The sequence below is a fragment of the Erpetoichthys calabaricus genome, chromosome 4, assembly GCF_900747795.2.
Source record: "Erpetoichthys calabaricus chromosome 4, fErpCal1.3, whole genome shotgun sequence".
Lineage (NCBI taxonomy): Eukaryota > Metazoa > Chordata > Cladistia > Polypteriformes > Polypteridae > Erpetoichthys > Erpetoichthys calabaricus.
This window is the reverse complement of record NC_041397.2, coordinates 5932471-5953595: the sequence shown is the minus strand read 5'-3', so window position 1 is coordinate 5953595 and position 21125 is coordinate 5932471. Positions and strand designations below refer to the sequence as shown.

Sequence of the window (21125 nt, the reverse complement as noted above, 5' to 3'; positions counted from 1 at the left end):
GGACTTGTGGACTTGAAGAAAGCACATGACTAGGTTCCTTGAGAGGAGCTGTGGTATTGTATGAGGAAGTCGGGAGTGGTAGAGAAGTACGTAAGAGTTCTACAGGATATGTATGAGGGAAGTGTGACCGTGGTGAGGTCTGAGGTAGGATTGACAGAGGTGGGATTACATCAGGGATCGGCTCTGAACCCTTTCTCATTTGCAATGGTGATGGACAGGTGGACAGATGAGATTAGACAGGAGTCCCCATGGACTGTGATGTTTGCTGATGACATTGTGATCTATAATGAGAGTAGGGAGCAGGTTGAGGAGACCCTGGAGAGGTGGAGATATGCTCTAGAGAGGAGATGAATGAAGGTCAGTAGGAACAAGACAGAATACATGTATGTAAATGAGAGGGAGGTCAGTGGAGTGGTGAGGATGAGGGGAGTAGAGTTGGCGAAGGTGAATGAGTTTAAATACTTGGGATCAACAGTACAGAGTAATGGGGAGTGTGGAAGAGAAGTGAAGAAGAGAGTGCAGGCAGGGAGGAGTGGGTGGAGAAGAGTGTCAGGAGTGATTTGTGACAGACGGGGATCAGCAAGAGTGAAAGGGAAGGTCTACAGGATGGTAGTGAGACCAGCTATGTTGTATGGTGTAATAAAATAGGCAGCAAATGGAAAAAGGTTAAGAGATGGTTACCCCGTATTCTTGAAAATCTGCAGGCAAAAATTGAAAATATGTTTTCAGAGACTCAAATTCAGAGCAGAACTGACTAACAGGATGAAACTGGTCTATAAATATGGTGGATTAGAGGAAGAGGTGAAGTTGGGGAGGCCGGAATATGAACTGATGTGGCAGGTACTTGAAGTGACATCATCAAAGGGTGCCAGAAGTGGTCCGGTGGTGATGTCACTGAGAGGCACAGTCTTCAGCTGGTCTGCAGAGGGACAAAAGAAGAAAGGATGATATGACAGCGCCAACCCCTGGTCCAACTGAGAAACATCACTGTTTGAGCCTGTAAACCGACTCTCATGCGCATGTGTGTGACAACGGGTTGGAGACAGTGGCGCTCATGAAAAGACAGGAGACAGAGCTGGAGGTTGCAGAGTTAAAGAATTGAAGATTTGCATCGGGTGTGATGAGGATGGACAGGATTAGAAATGAGGACATAAGAGGGTCAGCTCAGGTGGGACAGTTGGGAGACAAAGTCAGACAGGTGAGATTGTGTTGGTTTGGACATGTGCAGAGGAGAGATGCTTAGTATAATGGGAGAAGGATGCTAAGGATAGAGCTGCCAGGTAAGAGGAGAAGAGGAAGGCCTGATAAGAGGTTTATGGATGTGGTGAGAGAGGACATGCAAGTGATGGCTGTAACAGAACAAGATGATGAGGACAGGAAGATATGGAAAAAGCATGATCCGCTTTGGCAACCTCAAATGGGAGCAGCTGAAAGACAAAGGAGAAGAAGAAGAGGAAGAAGAAGAAGGCTCATCAATCCCAGATAAAAGTGGGAAAAGAAGAAGAAGAAAAAGATGATGATGATGATTAACAATAAGGCTCATCAACCCCACATTGAAGTGGGAAAAGATAAAGAAAAAGAAGAAGAAGAAGATGATGATGATGATGATGATGATGGTGATGATAATTAACACTAAGGTTCATCAACTCCACATAGAAGTGGGAAAAGATAAAGAAGAAGAAGATGGTGATGATGATTAACAATGATGCTCATCGACCCTACATAGAAGTGGGACAAGATAAAGAAGAAGGAGGAGAAGAAGAAGATTAACCATAAGGCTCATCAATCCCACATAAAAGTGGTAAAAGAAGAAGATAAAGAAGAAGAAGATGACGATGGTGATGATGATGATGATGATGATGATGATTAACAATAAGGTTCATTGACTCTACATAGAAGTGGGAAAAGATAAAGAAGAAGAAGATGGTGATGATGATTAACAATAATGCTCATCGACCCTGTATAGAAGTGGGACAATATAAAGAAGAAGAAGAAGAAGAAGAAGAAGAAGAAGAAGAAGATGATGATGATGATGATGATGATGATGATGATGAAGATGATGATTAACAATCAGCCTCATTGACCCCACATAGAAGTGGGAAAATATAAAGATAAAGAAGAGGAAGAAGAAGAAGAGGAAGAAGAAGATGACGATGGTGATGATGATGATGATGATGATTAACAATAAGGTTCATCGACTCCACATAGAAGTGGGAAAAGATAAAGAAGAAGAAGATGGTGATGATGATTAACAGTAACGCTCATCGAACCTGTATAGAAGTGGGACAAGATAAAGAAGAAGAAGGAGAAGAAGAAGATTAACCATAAGGCTCATCAACCCCACATAAAAGTGGTAAAAGAAGATGATGATGATGATGATGATGATTAACAATCAGCCTCATTGACCCCACATAGAAGTGGGAAAATATAAAGATAAAGAAGAAGAAGAACAAGAAGAAGAAGATGACGATGGTGATGATGATGATGATTAACAATAAGGTTCATCGACTCCACATAGAAGTGGGAAAAGATAAAGAAGAAGAAGGAGAAGAAAAAGAAGATTAACCATAAGGCTCATCAAGTGGTAAAAGAAGAAGAAGAAGATGATGATGATGATTAACAATAAGGCTCACCGTCCCCACATAGAAGTGAGAAAAGAAGAAGATGATGATGATGATTAACTATAAGGCTCATCGACCCCACACAGAAGTGGTAAAAGATGATGAAGAAGAAGAAGATTGACTCCAGCAACAGACTGTTGGCCAGCTGAACTCTCAAGGCCGAGAGACTCAAGAGGAGTTTTTAGCCTCAGGCCATCAGGATCCTGAACTCTGAGACGCTAATAAACATTTGAACTCACTTTAGCGTACTGCACAGCCACTTTATACTTTTACTGTTTGCACTGTTCATTTCATGTTGTTAATTTGATTACATTTTCCTTAATTTAATGATTTATTCTCTTGTGTGTTTGCTTTTGTTTTGCACAATCCTACAGCCGGCCAGCTTCTTCATTTCACTGTAAGTTGTGCCTGTGCAACGGTGTGTGTGACGAATTAAAACTCTTGAATCTCAAATCTTGAAGAAGTCCCCAGCATGCAGTGACGCCGTTGTAACTCACTAGCGGAAACGAGGTCTGCCAGGCACTTCGCGGAGTGCCTTCAAGTGCATCCATTTATCATTTCGGTTCTCGAGCTTACATTATTCCGCTTTAATTCAAGAGTTATTGATGTAAACTCCTCGTATCCTAAAGATGAGCACTTGTGATGTGCAGCTCCTGAGTGGCCCGCAGTTGTTTAGTAATGAGAGCGTTGAGATTTAAGAGGGGCACACACACACACACACACACACACACACTTGCCATGAATTAATCCGTCTCTTTTGCTGGTGTGAAATAGCAGATCATAATGCTTTTCACGCGCTGCAGTGGCAGGCATCGACGAGATGCTAAAGACACCATCAGTGGTGTGAAGTGACCGTCACTGCACTACGCGGACACTTGTGGAGCCCCCATCTCGTGCTGTGCTGTGTTGCATAACTCGTAGTTTTTCATTTCTTTTTGTTTTTTTTGTTTTGAAAGGCAGTTTGTAAAATGAAGTGTCAAACACTGTGGCAGTCGGAGAGTAATTTCTGATCTGTCTCATGAAAATGTCACACGGGCGTTCGACGGCGTTGAACTTGGTGTAATTTAAATGGCAACACTCTGCATCACTGTGACATCTTCTATCAAGAACGCTGCAGATTACAGCAATACAGGTGCCATCGACAACATCTGCTGGATCCACCCTGACCTTTACAGGCACTTATGCCAATGCCAGAGTCAGCACCCTGAACCGTGATAAATTCTCTAGTTAGGTTTTTCAGGTAAAGTGACATCCTGAAAGATAGCGACACAGATCATCGGGTCTAGCCCATTTTCATCACTCGCGGGGAGAAATGGTGTGATTTATTAACCACAGACCCACCAAGCTCATATTTTGACTAGAAATCGGCTGACAGAGTCAAATTCCCCGTTGTCTTAGAAAGAAGCGACTTCCTTCCAAAAAAAGATCTGCCTACTAAAACAAATAAAATGAGTTATGGGACCTGCCGTGAATGATGAATATTATAAAGTGCTCGACACGGAGCTCAGCTTTTACCTGAACACTGTCTATTCCACCGCCACCACCATCCCCAGATCTCTTATCTCTCAGACTGAGCTCTTATCCTGTTTTCCATGTAAAGTGCTGTGTTTATTATCACAAGCGTGAACTCGGCGTTTGGTCTGAAGCCCCTCATTACTCACATGCCATTAGGTAACGAAACTGAGTAATACGATCTGGCGCCTTTTTAACCTTAGACCTTACATGCAGTATTTAGAAATGTTCGGCTTTGCTTTCTTTGTTAAAAGGAGAGGAAGCTGTATTCTCACTGCCTCTTATATTTAGAAAGCCTCGGCCACGAATTTGCATTTTATGCATTTAATTCATACATATACTGATGATGCGCCATCTGTTGGAATGACAATGGATTTTTATTCCTACAAATGTTTGTCATGTGCCATCTATTGGAATGACAATGCATTTTATTAGTTAGATAGATAGATAGATAGATAGATAGATAGATAGATAGATAGATAGATAGATAGATAGATAGATAGAGTTATACACGGAGCTGCTGGAATGAATACAAATGTTTATGATGTACCATCTGTTGGAATGACAAATATAATGCATTTTGTTATTACAAATGTTTATGATGTACCATCTGTTGGAATGACAAATGCAATGCATTTTATTACTACAAATGTTTTTGATGTGCCCCCTGTTGGAATGACAGAGATATAGCATCCAGATGGACACATACTGTAGATGCACAGACACTTCCCCTTTGTAAAAGCAATGTTAATGTTTGTGATGTGCCATCTGTTGGAATGACAAGTCATTTTATTACTAAAAATGTTTGTGATGCTCCATCTGTTGGAATGGCAATTCATTTTATTACTAAAAATGTTTGTGATGCTCCATCTGTTGGAATGGCAAATGCAATGAATTCATTACTACAAATGTTTGAAAAGTGCCATGTATTGGAATGATAAATGCAATACATTTTATTATTACAAATGTTTGTGATGTGTTTCCTCTGGTTGCCTCCCACAGTCCAAAGACATGTAGGTTAGGTGCATTGGCGATTCTAAATTGTCCCTAATGTGTGCTTGGTGTGTGGGTGTGTGTGTGTGCGTGTGTGTGTGTGTGTGTGTGTGTGCGCACCCTGCGGTGGGCTGGCGCCCTGCCCGGGGTTTGTTTCCTGCCTTGTGCCCTATGTTGGCTGGGATTGGCTCCAGCAGACCCCCGTGACCCTGTACTTAGGATATAGCGGGTTGGATAATGGATGGATGGATTTTTGTGATGTACCATCTCTTGGAATGACAAAGGCAATGCATTTCATTACTACACATGTTTGTGATGTGCCTTCTGTTGGAATGACAGAGATATAGCACCCACATGGATACATAGAGGCGGCACGGTGGCGCAGTGGGTAGCGCTGCTGCCTCGCAGTTGAGAGATCTGGGGACCCGGGTTCACTTCCCGGGTCCTCCCTGCGTGGAGTTTGCATGTTCTCCCCGTGTCTGCGTGGGTTTCCTCCGGGCGCTCCGGTTTCCTCCCACAGTCCAAAGACATGCAGGTTAGGTGGATTGGCGATTCTAAATTGGCCCTAGTGTGTGCTTGGTGTGTTTGTGTGTGTCCTAAGGGTGGGTTGGCACCCTGCCCGGGTTTGCTTCCCTGCCTTGTGCCCTGTGTTGGCTGGGATTGGCTCCAGCAGACCCCCGTGACCCTGTGTTCGGATTCAGCGGGTTGGAAAATGGATGGATGGATGGATGGATACATAGATGCACAGACACTTCTCCTTTGTAAAAGCAATGTTAATGTTTGTGATGTGCCATCTGTTAGAATGACAAATGCAATTCATTTCATTACTACACATGTTTGTGATGTGCCATCTGTTGGAATAACAAATGCAATGCATTTAAATACTACAAATGTTTGTGATGTGCCATCTGTTAGAATGGCAAATGCAATGTATTCATTACTACAAATGTTTGTGATATGCCATCTGTTGGAATGGCAAATGTAATTCATTTTATTACTACAAATGTTTGTGATGCTCCATCTGTTGGAATGATAATGCAATTCATTTAAATACTACAAATGTTTGTGATATGCCATCTGTTAGAATGAAAAATGCTATTAATTTCATTACTACACGTTTGTGATGTGTCATCTGTTGGAATGACAAATGCAATGCATTTAAATACAGTACTACAAATGTTTGTGATGTGCCATGTTAGAATGACAAATGCAATTCATTTTATTACTAATAATGTTTGTGATGCACCATCTGTTGGAATGGCAAATGCAATGTATTCATTACTACAAATGTTTGTGATATGCCATCTGTTGGAATGGGACATGTAATTCATTTTATTACTATAAATGTTTGTGACGCTCCATCTGTTGGAATGAGAATGCAATTCATTTAAATACTACAAATGTTTGTGATATGCCATCTGTTAGAATGACAAATGTTATTCATTTCATTACTACACGTTTGTGATGTGTCATCTGTTGGAATGACAAATGCAATGCATTTAAATACTACAAATATTTGTGATGTGCCATCTGTTAGAATGGCAAATGCAATGTATTCATTACTACAAATGTTTGTGATATGCCATCTGTTGGAATGGCAAATGTAATTCATTTTATTACTACAAATGTTTGTGATGCTCCATCTGTTGGAATGATAATGCAATTCATTTAAATACTACAAATGTTTGTGATATGCCATCTGTTAGAATGAAAAATGCTATTAATTTCATTACTACACGTTTGTGATGTGTCATCTGTTGGAATGACAAATGCAATGCATTTAAATACAGTACTACAAATGTTTGTGATGTGCCATGTTAGAATGACAAATGCAATTCATTTTATTACTAATAATGTTTGTGATGCGCCATCTGTTGGAATGGCAAATGCAATGTATTCATTACTACAAATGTTTGTGATATGCCATCTGTTGGAATGGGACATGTAATTCATTTTATTACTATAAATGTTTGTGACGCTCCATCTGTTGGAATGAGAATGCAATTCATTTAAATACTACAAATGTTTGTGATGTGCCATCTGTTAGAATGACAAATGCAATTCATTTTATTACTAATAATGTTTGTGATGCGTCATCTGTGGGAATGGCAAATGCAATGTATTCATTACTACAAATGTTTGTGATATGCCATCTGTTGGAATGGGACATGTAATTCATTTTATTACTACAAATGTTTGTGACGCTCCATCTGTTGGAATGAGAATGCAATTCATTTAAATACTACAAATGTTTGTGATATGCCATCTGTTAGAATGACAAATGTTATTCATTTCATTACTACACGTTTGTGATGTGTCATCTGTTGGAATGACAAATGCAATGCATTTAAATACTACAAATGTTTGTGATGTGCCATCTGTTAGAATGACAAATGCAATTCATTTTATTACTAATAATGTTTGTGATGCGTCATCTGTGGGAATGGCAAATGCAATGTATTCATTACTACAAATGTTTGTGATATGCCATCTGTTGGAATGGCAAATGTAATTCATTTTATTACTACAAATGTTTGTGACGCTCCATCTGTTCAATCATTACAAAATAGATTCTAATAGACGGTGGACTGTTGATCACATAGGTAGGTTCAAAGATGGACCTAGGGTCAGACCATCAGTCAGCAATGTGGACTAAAAAGGTTCCCTTCGGTGTTTTAGCCACCCGACCACTTACAGTCTCATAATTGTGAGTCTCAAAAGGAGAATGCAATGCCTTCCACCACTGCCTCATCACTGGATCTCTTATCTTTCAGACTGAGCTCTTATCCTGTTTTCCATGTAAGGTGCTGTGTTTGTGCTCACAAGCGTGAAGACGGCTTTTGGTCTGAAGCCCCACGTCGCTCACTTGCCATAGGTAACGACTCTGAGTTACGCTATCTGACGTGTTTCTAACCGTAACACCTTACATACAGTATTTAGAATCGCTCACCATTGCTTTCTTTGTTATAAGGAGAGGAAGCTGCGTTCTCACCGCCTGTCGTCTTTAGAAAGCCTCGGCGGCGATTTTGATACGTCTGCTGAAGCTTTCGTGTCTCTCTTGCTCAGGTGTGATTGATACGGAGAGGGGGTTTGAATCCTTTTGTGTTTTTGTTGCAACAGTCCCGATCATGTTGGTATGTGGCACAGAAGCCAGCCATAATCTTTCATGGCGTTTTGATAATTATCACTTCTTTCCACTCTATGAGATGTCTTCCTTGGCTGAGTTACAGGCCTTTCATCTTGTGCTCAGGGTTCGGCGGCCCTCAGTAACATAAGATTGCATTTTCTGCAGTTGCAGTTTCCCTCTTCACGGATGAAAACCCATCCATCAAATATGCAACCGTTTTTTACTCAGCAGCTTTTCTTCTGGTTAAGGTCAAAAGAAGGATAGATAAAGAAAATGAGATACCAGCTTATGAATACTGACTGGCTGAAAGTTTCCATATGTTGTCCATACCTCACCTTTGACCTCTTATTGTTCAGGGGTGTGCAGAGTGAATTTTCTGGTTTAGACCGGTTCAGGTCCTACCTCTCTTTATGCCTCCTGGTTGAACTCCTTGTCTTCTCTACATGAAACTCTCCCCAGGTGTGCCTCACTGTTGGGTCCACCCGATGTTGAATCATTTCTTCTCCTACCATCTCTATACTGATGATGAGCAGATCTTCCTTTCGTTTTTCTCTTACAGTCCACAGGTTTCAGCCCAGACCTCCAGCATGATCATCATCACCACCTCCAACTTAACCTTTCCAAGTGAGATACCCTGTACTTGCCCTCTGATTCCCTGTCCTCAGATTTGTCACTAAGCATCGCCCTTGAAGGTGACACCCCTTCACCATCAATCATAGTCAGGAATCTTCACGCGGCTCTGGTCTCCTCACTTTCATTCATTGAACATACCAGTCCTGCCATTTCTTTCCTCATAGTATTCAGAGGATTCCACTTTTCAGACTCCGGGTCTCCGTCAGCTGGACCATTGCAACTCTCTCTCTCCTTCTCTGGGCTGGACTTCCTTCAGCTGCTGTCAGAACAGCTCCTCCAGTGTAGAACTGCTGGACTGGTGTTCTCACTGTCTTATTCCACTCCTACCACTCCTCTGCTTCGGTGTCTCCAATGAATTCCTGTTACTGCTAGAATCCAGTTCAAAACTCGTGTCTTGACTTACAATACTCTGATCAGTTCTGCTCTTTAGTATCTCCAGTCCTTTGTCTCTCCATACTGCAATCTAAGCACATGTAAGCTAAACGTGAGACATGAACAAGCAATCTGAGCTCATCATATCTTGCCTTTAATAGTGAACACCCAAGAGCTGTTGAGTAGTACCATCTATCTTACTAAAAAGGACAAATGTGTATGTGTGTCTGTGTACTGCTGTGTATTGTGTTTGCGGTGCACCATCCGTTGGAATGACAAATGCAGTGATTTCTGATTTCTTTTTTTACTACAAATGTTTGTGATGATACTTTTACTGGAATAACAAATGCAATACATTTTTGTATTACAAATGTTGCTGATGCACCAACTGTTGGAATGATACATGCAATATTTAAAAATGTTTGCCTTTCCTTTCTTTGTTAAAATGAGCGGAATCTGCATTCTCACCACCTCTTATCTTTAGAAAGCCTTGCCCACAAATTTGCATTTGATGCATTTAATTACTATGATGATGCGCCATCTATTGGAATGACAATGCATTTTATTACTGCAGGCATTTATGGTGCACCATCTGTTGGACGAAAAAATGCAATGCATTTTATGACAAATACAATGAATTTTATTAATACAAATGTTTGTGATGCACCCTCTGTTGGAATGATGAATACAATAAATTTTATTAATAAAAATGTTTGTTATGGCCGCTCTGTTGAAATGATAAAGGCAATAAATTTAATTACTCCAAATGTTTGTGATGTACCCTCTGTTGAAATGACAAATAAAATGCATTATTTTAGTTCTACAATTGTTTGTGATGTGCCATCTCTTGGAATAACAAATACAATACATTTTTGCACTACAAATGTTGGTGATACACCATCTGTTGGAGTGGCAAATGCATTGCATTTTATTACTGCAAACATGTGTAGTGTGCCATCTGTTGGAATGACAAATGCAATGAATTTTATTACTGCAAATATATGTGATGCTCGCCCTGTTGGAATAGTACATGCAATTAATTTTATTACTACAAATATTTGTGATGCCCAATCTTTTAGAAGTAAAAATGCAATGCATTTTATTACTACAAATGTTGGTAAAGCACATCTGTTGGAATGTCAAATACAGTGCATTTTATAAAAACAAATCTTTCTGATGTCCCCTCTGTTGGTATGATAAATTCAACAAATTTTATTAGTACAAATGTTTTTGATGTGCCCTCTGTTGGAATGGCAATGCATTTTATTAGATAGATAGATAGATAGATAGATAGATAGATAGATAGATAGATAGATAGATAGATAGATAGATAGATAGATAGATAGATAGATAGATAGATACTTTATTATGTATGTATTTTATTTGTACACATGTTGGTGATGCTCCATCTGTTGGAATGAAAAATCCATTGCAAATGTTTCTTATACACCATCTGTGGATATGTCAAATGCAATGCATTTTATTACTGCAAGCATTTGTGATGTGCCTCATGTTGGAATGACAAATGCAATGAATTTTATTAATAGAAATGTTTGTGATACACCATCTGGAGAAATGTCAAATTTAATGCATTTTATTTCTGCAGATGTTTGCTTTGCACCATCTCTTGGAATAATAAATGCAATAAACTTTTGCACTACAAATGTTGGTGATACACCATCTGTTGGAGTGCCAAATGCAATGAATTTTATTACTGCAAATGTATGTGATGCTTGCCCTGTTGGAATGGTACATGCAATTAATTTTATTACTACAAATATTTGTGATGCACCCTCTGTTGGAAGGAAAAATGCAATGCATTTTATTACTAGAAATGTTGGTAATGCACATCAGTTGGAATGACAAATACAGCGCATTTTATCATGACAAAGGTTTCTGCTGTCCCCTCTGTTGGAATGATAAATTCAACAAATTTTATTAGTACAAATGTTTGTGATGCGCCCTCTGTTGGAATGGAAAATAGTATGCATTTTATTTGTACACATGTTGGTGATGCTCCATCTGTTGGAATGACGAATACATTGCAAATGCACAGCAAATGTTTCTTATACACCATCTTTGGATATGTCAAATGTTATGCATTTAATTACTGCAAACGCTTGTGACGTGCCATCTGTTGGAATGACAAATACAATGAATTTTATTAATACAAATGTTTGTGATGCACCAGCTGGAGAAATGACAAATTTAATGCATTTTATTTCTGCAGATGTTTGCTTTGCACCATCTCTTGGAATAATAAAAGCAATACACTTTTGCAGTATAAATGTTGGTGATGCACCATCTTTTGGGAGTGACAAATGCAATGAATTTTATTACTGCAAATGTATGTGATGCTCGCCCTGTTGGAATGGTGCATGCAATTCATTTTATTGCTACAAATATATGTGATGCACCATCTGTTGGAAGAAAAAGTGCAATGCATTTTATTAGTAAAAATGTCGGTAACACACATCTGTTGGAATGACAAATACAGTGCATTTTATCATAACAAAGGTTTCTGCTGTCCCCAAAATGTTATTACTACAAATGTTTGTGATGCGCCCTCTGTTGGAATGGCAAATATTATGCATTTTATTTGTACACATGTTGGTGATGCTCCATCTGTTGGAATGACAAATGCATTGCAAATGCACAGCAAATGTTTCTTATACACCATCTGGATATGTCAAATGTTATGCATTTAATTACTGCAAACGCTTGTGATGTGCCATCTGTTGGAATGACAAACACAGTGCATTTTATAATGACAAATGTTTCTGATGTCCCCTCTGTTGGAATGATATATTCAGCAAATTTTATTAGTACAAATGTTTGTGATGCACCCTCTGTTGGAAAGATAAATCCAATTCATTTAATTAGTACAAGTATTTGTAATACGCCATCTGTTAGAATGAAATACAATTCATTTTTTTTATGTGCATTACAAGATACATTCCAATAGACAGTGTGCTGTTGCTGATTTAGGTAGGCTCAGAGATGAACATAGGGTCACATCACAAGTCAGTAATGAGAACTAAATCAGTGAACTTATTAGCCACCAGGCCACATACAGCCTTATAATTGTGACTCTCAAAAGGAGAATGCATAGTTTATCTCAGATTGCTTTTGTCGTATAAGGAAAATCTTCCTCTAACACCACACCGATAAAGGCATTGCTTTTTACAGAAGGCATTGTCAGTCCCTTCACTGATCCCACTTATCTAATTCTAAATCAAGTCAACTGAAGTTAATGTATTTGTGGTATAGCGCTCCTTAACGCCAAGTCCTTTTTTTTTATCAAATGCCTGTTAGACGGTAGCAAAAAAAAAAAGAAAAGAAATGCCCGCTTAGCTCAAGTGCTTAAAGATTATTGATAAAGTCATCACACTCTGCTGTTGATGTCATTTTGAAACCTGACCCAGGGGGTCAGCGACCTTGAAATAAAGTTAATGTATAATATGCTAAAAAGAATAAAATATTACAAATGAGTGTCTGAAGTGAAAGGTACATGGGAAATATTAACAGCTGCTCCCATCCATCTTTAAACATAATTACTGTCATCCATCTTTCACAGATTTCAACTTCCCGGGCACCAGTGCACTTGAAATGCCATCAGTCCATCCTATGAAGCCCCCAGAGGTTTCATTATGCAGTCATTACGGAACACGAGAAAGAGTCCCCCTGTTTGCAGAGCTGGTTAGCGCCGTAACAGTTCCGTAGATAAATACTCACGGATACGGTCGACGGTTTGTTTTTGTGCCACGTCAGATAAAAGTTTTCAGCACCAGGACAGAGAGGCTATTTATATGATTGGTATGGCCATTAAATAACATTTAGTCTCGGCTTAAAGGTTAAGTGTTTAAAGTGAAAAAGCCCACGGCATAAACTGGAGCTACTGTTTCAGGACCCCGCGTCGTTAATATACGATGTGACAAGGAAGGCCTGCCGTCTAATGTATGACTGCACTTATGGCGCTGTTTGAAACTGGAGACGCCCAAATGCTTTTTTTTTTTTTTTTTAATTCATGAACTTTTTAATTTGCCGGGGCACTTATTTTACAAGATAAATATTCATCAGCTATTCAACGCGTCTGATTCCGTGTTTCATTTTGCTTTATTACAAGGACCGCAATACACAAACGCGGACACACATCAGCAGCGAGGGAGTGCTGCGCCCCGGGGCGGCTTCTGATTTTCAATCTTTCTAACGCTCCTCAGTCAGAGAGTTTTCTTTCAACTCTCCATTTCCATCATTTATCACACAGTCCGGCAGATTGAGTTGACATTAGCCGTTAATGCTTTACTCTGTTCCAGTGAAATGCCTCACTTAGGAGAAGAGAGAGACAAAGCAGAGGTTTAAAAAAGACTCCCTCAGTTATAATGACTTATTAGGGGGAACTTACAACATTTGAGTGGTCCCCGTGGCTCCATTTCTATTGTGTAACTGAAACTTATAGGCAGGTGAAGTGACTTGATCAGGGTCACACAGCGTCAGTAGCAGGATCAGAGTTTGAGGTCCAAACCCTTAACCACTATGCCACACTGCCTGCCAGCTCAAGGCGATGGAGGGGGCACAGCCAATTCTGACAGTGCTGGGCATAAGGCAGGAATCAAACCTGCAGTGGACGACAGCTTAGTGAAGATAACATTCAGAAACACTTCAATATGGCTGAGCGTGGTGGGACACTGGGGTCTGTTCTGACGGCACTGGGTACAAAACCAAACCTGCACAGGATGGCAGTCCATCACAGACTTGACAGAAAATAAAAATCTCAAAGTCAACTTAATCAATTTCACAATTAAGGGGCGCAGTTTGTGGTCAAATCTGGGGAGACTTGGAGCCCACTGTAACAAAAATGAATATAAGAACCGAACCAGGACAGGATGTCACAGATTTAAAATAGATAGATAGATAGATAGATAGATAGATAGATAGATAGATAGATAGATAGATAGATAGATAGATAGATAGATAGATAGATAGATAGATAGATAAAAGTGAAAGGCACTATATAATAGATACATAGATAGATAGATAAAAGTGAAAGGCACTATATAATAGATAGATAGATAAATAGATAGATAGATAGATAGATAGATAGATAGATAGATAGATAGATAGATAGATAGATAGATAGATAGATAGATGTGAAAGGTACTATATAATTGATAGATAGATAAAAGTGAAAGGCACCATATAATAGATAGATAGATAGATAGATAGATAGATAGATAGATAGATAGATAGATAGATAGATAGATAGATAGATAGATAGATGTGAAAGGCACTATATAATTGATAGATAGATAAAAGTGAAAGGCACTATATAATAGATAGATAGATAGATAGATAGATAGATAGATAGATAGATAGATAGATAGATAGATAGATAGATAGATAGATAGATAGATAGATAGATGTGAAAGGCACTATATAATGATAGATAGATAAAAGTGAAAGGCACTATATAATAGATAGATAGATAGATAGATAGATAGATAGATAGATAGATAGATAGATAGATAGATAGATAGATAGATAGATAGATAAAAGTGAAAGGCACTATATAATAGATAGATAGATAGATAGATAGATAGATAGATAGATAGATAGATAGATAGATAGATAGATAGATAGATAGATAGATAGATAGATAGATAGATAGATAGATAAAAGTGAAAGGCACTATATAATAGATAGATAGATAGATAGATAGATAGATAGATAGATAGATAGATAGATAGATAGATAGATAGATAGATAGATAGATAGATAGATAGATAGATAGATAGATAGATAGATAGATAGATAGATAGAGTTTATTTTTCACCAAAATTAAAAGTTCACAGAAGCTCAAGAAAAAATAAAGTCCTGACGCTCACGTGCCCACTATCGATGCTTTCGCGGGTGGACAGGGGTCTAGCACGGCCCCTCTGTGTCTACTCAATGTCGTGTAGAATGAATTGTGATGCACTTTGTTTTCGGACTCCATTCTCTGATGGCCAGCATTACGTTTTTCAGTAGCTCTTCTGCTGGATCAGACCAGATGGACTAGCCTTTGCCCCCCGTGCCCATCAATTGACCTTTGGGACTCTTGACCCTGTTCCCAGTTCACTGGTTGCCATTTTTTTGGACCACTGCCCATGACCTGCCGTTGTGGAGGTGCTCTGACCCAGTTGTCAGGCCATCACAATGTGGTTCTTGTTAAAGTCGCCCAGACCCTTACGCTTGCCCCCTTTTCCTGATTCCAGCACATTACCTTCAAGATCTGATTGTTCACTTTCTCCCTTACATATCCCACCTCACAGCAGGTGCCATTGTAATAAGATCATCAGTGTTTATTCACATCACCTGTCAGTAGATTTAATGTCTGTCCTGGTCACTGTGATGTCTTCTCTGGGGTGTTAATGTGTCTTCCTCTATCTCTTCGAGAGGCAGAGCTCAGATGATCTCAGAGCGTCTCTAATTGGTGAGGGTTATGAGGGTTAGAGGCAACTATGTGGCATTCAGTTTCTCTGTATGTGTATCTGTTACATCATATGTAAATATGCAAACACCAGACAGTGAAATTAAATTCACCCGAAACGATTTGTGAAATGAAACGGAGTCACATCAGGGTATGTTCTCAGCAGAGCTCACCACAGAAACCCCAAGATGAAATGAATCCTTTCTGTAGTATGCAATGTAACACGTTTTCATCTTCTCTTCTGGATATCAGATAAAAGACATTCTCCTCACAGAGCTTTGCTTGATATACAAACCACATAATCATTGAAAACATGCCGCAGCACAAGCAAAGCTCTCGCAAATCTCTACAACAATTTTACCTGGTAAAACAAGAGAAGAGCGCAACCCACCGGCACTTCTGGCTCACTTGAAAGTTTGCTGTGTGAAATACGACAGAAAATACTGAAGAATGAAACAAAATCATCTCCTGATTGATAGATGTGAGCAACCCTGGAGCTCTTAATTCTGTGACTATAAATAACACAAAAGGTCAGGTCAGCTGCAGAAAGTCTCGAAAGATTCTACACTTATGGAGGGATGAGACAAAGGATAGGAGAGAGGGGGGAGAACTTTGAGAATTGTCTGCAACTTAACATCAGCAAAGCCAAGGAACTTCTCATTGACTTTCACCCCACCAAAGAGCCTCTAACTGTACCTGCGCTCAGTATTCAGGGAGTGGAAGGAGAGGTGGGCCACTCCTTCAGGTACTTGGGGGTCCACATCAATAACAGCTTGGACTGGTCTCGGGACACAGAGGACCTGGAAAAGAAAGGGCAGGGCAGACTTTTCTTCAATTAGGACACTGAGCTCCTTTAATCTGTGGAAGTGACATCCTTCACATCTTCTATAACTCTGTGATGGCCAGTTTGTGTTTTTTTAAGCAGTGGGGTGCTGAGCTGGTAACATCACTTAAAGAGAGGCCCACCAAATCAAAAAAATTCATTAAAAGGTCAGAGTCACACCCTGGACCCCCTGGAGGTAGAAGTAAAGGAGAGAATGAAGACAAAACTGAGTGCCATTATGACCAATGCTGCACATCCTCTCTGTGAAACAGCAACACTGAGGACTTATCATAAGAAATGTATTACTATATACATGACAAAATAAATTCCAACAGATGGTGCACTACAAACACTAACCAGGAAAACATCCAACAGAGGGCAACCGCTGGACTATCAGGGCATCCATCCATCCATGTTCCAACCCGCTGAATCCGAACACAGGGCCACGGGTGTCCGCTGGAGCCAATCCCAGCCAACACAGGGCACAAGGCAGGAACCAATCCCAGGCAGGGTGCCAACCTATCAGGACATCCACCTCAATAAAAGGACAAATGCGTGTGGGTCTGTCAGCATATCTGTGTGTCTGTGTGGTTTCTACATCACTGCTATCTATCTATCTATCTATCTATCTATCTATCTATCTATCTATCTATCTATCTATCTATCTATCTATCTATCTATCTATCTATCTATCTATCTATCTATCTATCTATCTATCTATCTATCTATCTAGTGCCTTTCACTTTTATCTATCTATCTATCTATCTATCTATCTATCTATCTATCTATCTATCTATCTATCTATCTATCTATCTATCAATTATATAGTGCCTTTCACATCTATCTATCTATCTATCTATCTATCTATCTATCTATCTATCTATCTATCTATCTATCTATCTATCTATCTATCTATCTATTATATAGTGCCTTTCACATCTATCTATCTATCTATCTATCTATCTATCTATCTATCTATCTATCTATCTATCTATCTATCTATCTATTATATAGTGCCTTTCATTTCTATCTATCTATCTATCTATCTATCTATCTATCTATCTATCTATCTATCTATCTATCTATCTATCTATCTATCTATCTATCTATTATATAGTGCCTTTCACTTTTATCTATCTATCTATCTATCTATCTATCTATCTATCTATCTATCTATCTATCTATCTATCTATCTATCTATCTATCTATCTATCTATCTATTATATAGTGCCTTTCACTTTTATCTATCTATCAATTATACAGTGCCTTTCACATCTATCTATCTATCTATCTATCTATCTATCTATCTATCTATCTATCTATCTATCTATCTATCTATCTATCTATCTAGTGCCTTTCACTTTTATCTATCTATCTATCTATCTATCTATCTATCTATCTATCTATCTATCTATCTATCTATCTATCTATCTATCTATCTATCTATCTATTATATAGTGCCTTTCACATCTATCTATCTATCTATCTATCTATCTATCTATCTATCTATCTATCTATCTATCTATCTATCTATCTATCTATCTATCTATCTATCTATTATATAGTGCCTTTCACATCTATCTATCTATCTATCTATCTATCTATCTATCTATCTATCTATCTATCTATCTATCTATCTATCTATCTATCTATCTATCTATCTATCTATCTATCTATTATATAGTGCCTTTCACATCTATCTATCTATCTATCTATCTATCTATCTATCTATCTATCTATCTATCTATCTATCTATCTATCTATCTATCTATCTATCTATCTATCTATCTGGCACAAATCAAACAGACTAGGAGTGTTACTTAAACAAATGTTAGTTTCCTTTCCCACTAGCTGACGTCACTCCCTCCGTGTCTCTGTCCACTTTGCCAGTGCAGGACTGTCACCATCGAGCCCTTAGTGTTCACAGGATTGAGCCCAAGTTGGTCTGAGATGACCTTTTCTTTTTTCTTCCTTTTTGTCTTCTTCCTTAGGACTGCACTGTCCATCTGTCTTACTGATGTTGTCACGTCTGTCACACTAGCTGCCGTGCTTCGTGACTATGCAGTAGATCTGAACATCCTGAGGCGTCCTTTCCAAACATTGCGGTGGAGTAACTGGGCTTTTCCAGAACACATCACATATCGCTGAGATCTTCAGAATAAAAAACCTTGAAAATGTTGACAGCTGAGAATGCGCAAGCCTTAGAGAAGGGAGTGACACTTTTTTGGAGTATTAAAAGAAGCAAGTCCTAATTTGTGACAGATGTGTCACATGTATATTTATGCATATGGATCCAGAATTAGAAGTGTAAAGAAATGCTATTTGCACCTTCCAAGAATGTGTAAAGAAAAGGCGAGACGAAAGGAAGAATTAAAACAATTTTGGCACTTTGCTAATGCATAAAAAAAAAAAAACACCAAGGGGAAGACAGCGATATGTACGTTTTGAGGGTTCAAAGTTGAATTTCTTTTCATTCGCGCCCGGCCCACTTGCAGTTCTCAGTGGCGGGCTGATGGGGAGCATCTCAGTGGTTACCACAACCTTGGTGGCCCACTGGCTGTTATCTAATTATCTCACTCCAGTGCTTCTCCGCGAGGAGAGTGAATGTGGCACCGGTGATGTCACCGCTATCTGTCTTGTCAAGGAATTCACAGCCTCTGCCCCACAAGTGGTTGCACATTTTGATTAATAGCAGCTTTCAATGCAGGCTTTAATTAAAAGCAATTAAAAACAGCGAGCCATAGGACTTGAACACAGCAGTTTTAGAAAAGTAAATGTTCCAGCAAAGGACTTCTTTTTTTCTTTCATGGGGAGATTTATTAGGCTTTTTAAACAGTGTCCTTCTTGAAACGAATAAACGTTCTTTTGCACTGTAAGTACAATTAATTTTTACAAGTTGTAATACACGGGCAGTTTTACTACACATTAAACTTTACAGCTTCCTGAAGAGCTGTTTTTGCTGTACAAATGGACTCGTCATGTGGAGTAAACACCAGAGACGCATTTCTACAAGCAGGAAACCAAAGGAGAGGCTGCAAACCTGGAGAAACCTCCTGCCTCTTCAGCAGGCATCACAGGGTCACAGACATCTCGCCCCTTAAACTGTTCACCTCGTCTGAGAGGGGCAGCAAAGACTAAGATAGCCATCGCCTGTGCCAGGAGGACCACTACAGGCTCTTGGCAAGCAGGTCTTAGCTGTCATGGCTGTCTCCCTGATATGAATGCCATGTTCATGCTTGCTCTCCAGCCCTTTATGATCCTGATCTTATATAAAAGAATGAAAATCCATCCAACCATTTTCCAACCCGCTGAATCCGAACAGAGGGTCACGGGGGTCTGCTGGAGCCCATCCCAGCCAACACAGGGCACAAGGCAGGGAACCAATCCTGGGCAGGGTGCCAACCCACTGCAGAAGAATGAAAATAAAATGTAATATATATACTGTATACTAGAGGGTTCACCCCCTGCACACTTCTCTTGCCAACCCCACCGTTGCGCCAGCCACTTCACATTTCTGCGATGTGAAGAGGCGGGCTGAACGCACCCTAAGGAGATGCGGTCGCTCCTCCAACACCCTCTCTTAAACGGTAATATAATAGGAAACAAATATAATTTTGTTTTTACCTCCTCTTTGCTCGATCAACTGCTGACTTGCTGACTTGCTGCTGCTGCCGTGCCGTGTGATCTGCATCTCGCGTGGCGCGTCAAGTCAAGTTGGGGAGCATGCAGTGGTACAGTGCGTTGCCGCACCCACTACACGTCAAAACAGCTCGGGATCCAGGTTTGCAACCCCCCAGGCAGACACACGGTCCAGTCCTACCCTCCAAAAATCTATCTGCTGAAGCCAGGTGTTACGTGGGCGACCCCTTGGCTTGGTCAAACCACTTGGGTCCCCAACAATGAGGATCTTACGAGCTGGATCACCCTCGGGGAATGGATGTAGTGCCGTAACTGACGCTCCCTCACAATGCAGGTCATGTGCCTCATTTGGGACTCCATGAGCAACCGTTCATTTGACCCAAAGTCATACCAACGGTACCCAAGGATTTTCCGGAGAGAAACAGTACCAAAGGAGTCCAGTCCTCATCTCAGGTCACTGGATAGCATCCATGTCTCACAACCATATAGTAAGACAGGAAGCACCAGGACTCTAAAGACTTGGACCTTCGTCCCTTTGCATAGATATCAGGAGCGCCACACACCCCTTTCCAAGGACCTCATGACCCCCCTATGCTCTCCCAATTCATTTACAGACTTCACAGGAAGAGTCAGCAGCTGTCCTACTCTTTGTCTTTTATTTCCAGTCCCGGGCTTGGTTAAATCTCTTGGCACAAAGTCTCGTCTCGTGGGACGTGGGTTCTTCATGTTTTTTAATTTATAATTTAAAAACGGAATAAGAATCTGAAAATCTAATAACATCACATTAAAGTTCGATAAATTCTGAAAAGAATTATAGCAAACATTATATATGTAGGTTTTAAAATAAGCCTGATTTAAAGCGCGACATAAAAAGTCACGTAAAATCGTTGCACTTTTAGGCTTAGAATTTTATGGCGAGTGAAATAAGCAGGGGAC

The 21125-nt window shown here is 39.7% G+C and overlaps 1 long non-coding RNA gene across 1 annotated transcript in view; it reads left to right on the top strand.

Annotated features, from left to right (window-relative positions):
• The first annotated feature begins 387 nt into the window (after positions 1–387).
• The window catches only part of LOC127527466 (uncharacterized), a 93036-nt gene continuing 72298 nt past the window's right edge, over positions 388–21125 (top strand). The window contains exon 1 of the long non-coding RNA XR_007934762.1: positions 388–444. This is a non-coding gene — a long non-coding RNA (uncharacterized LOC127527466). The remainder of the gene's footprint in view (positions 445–21125) is intronic.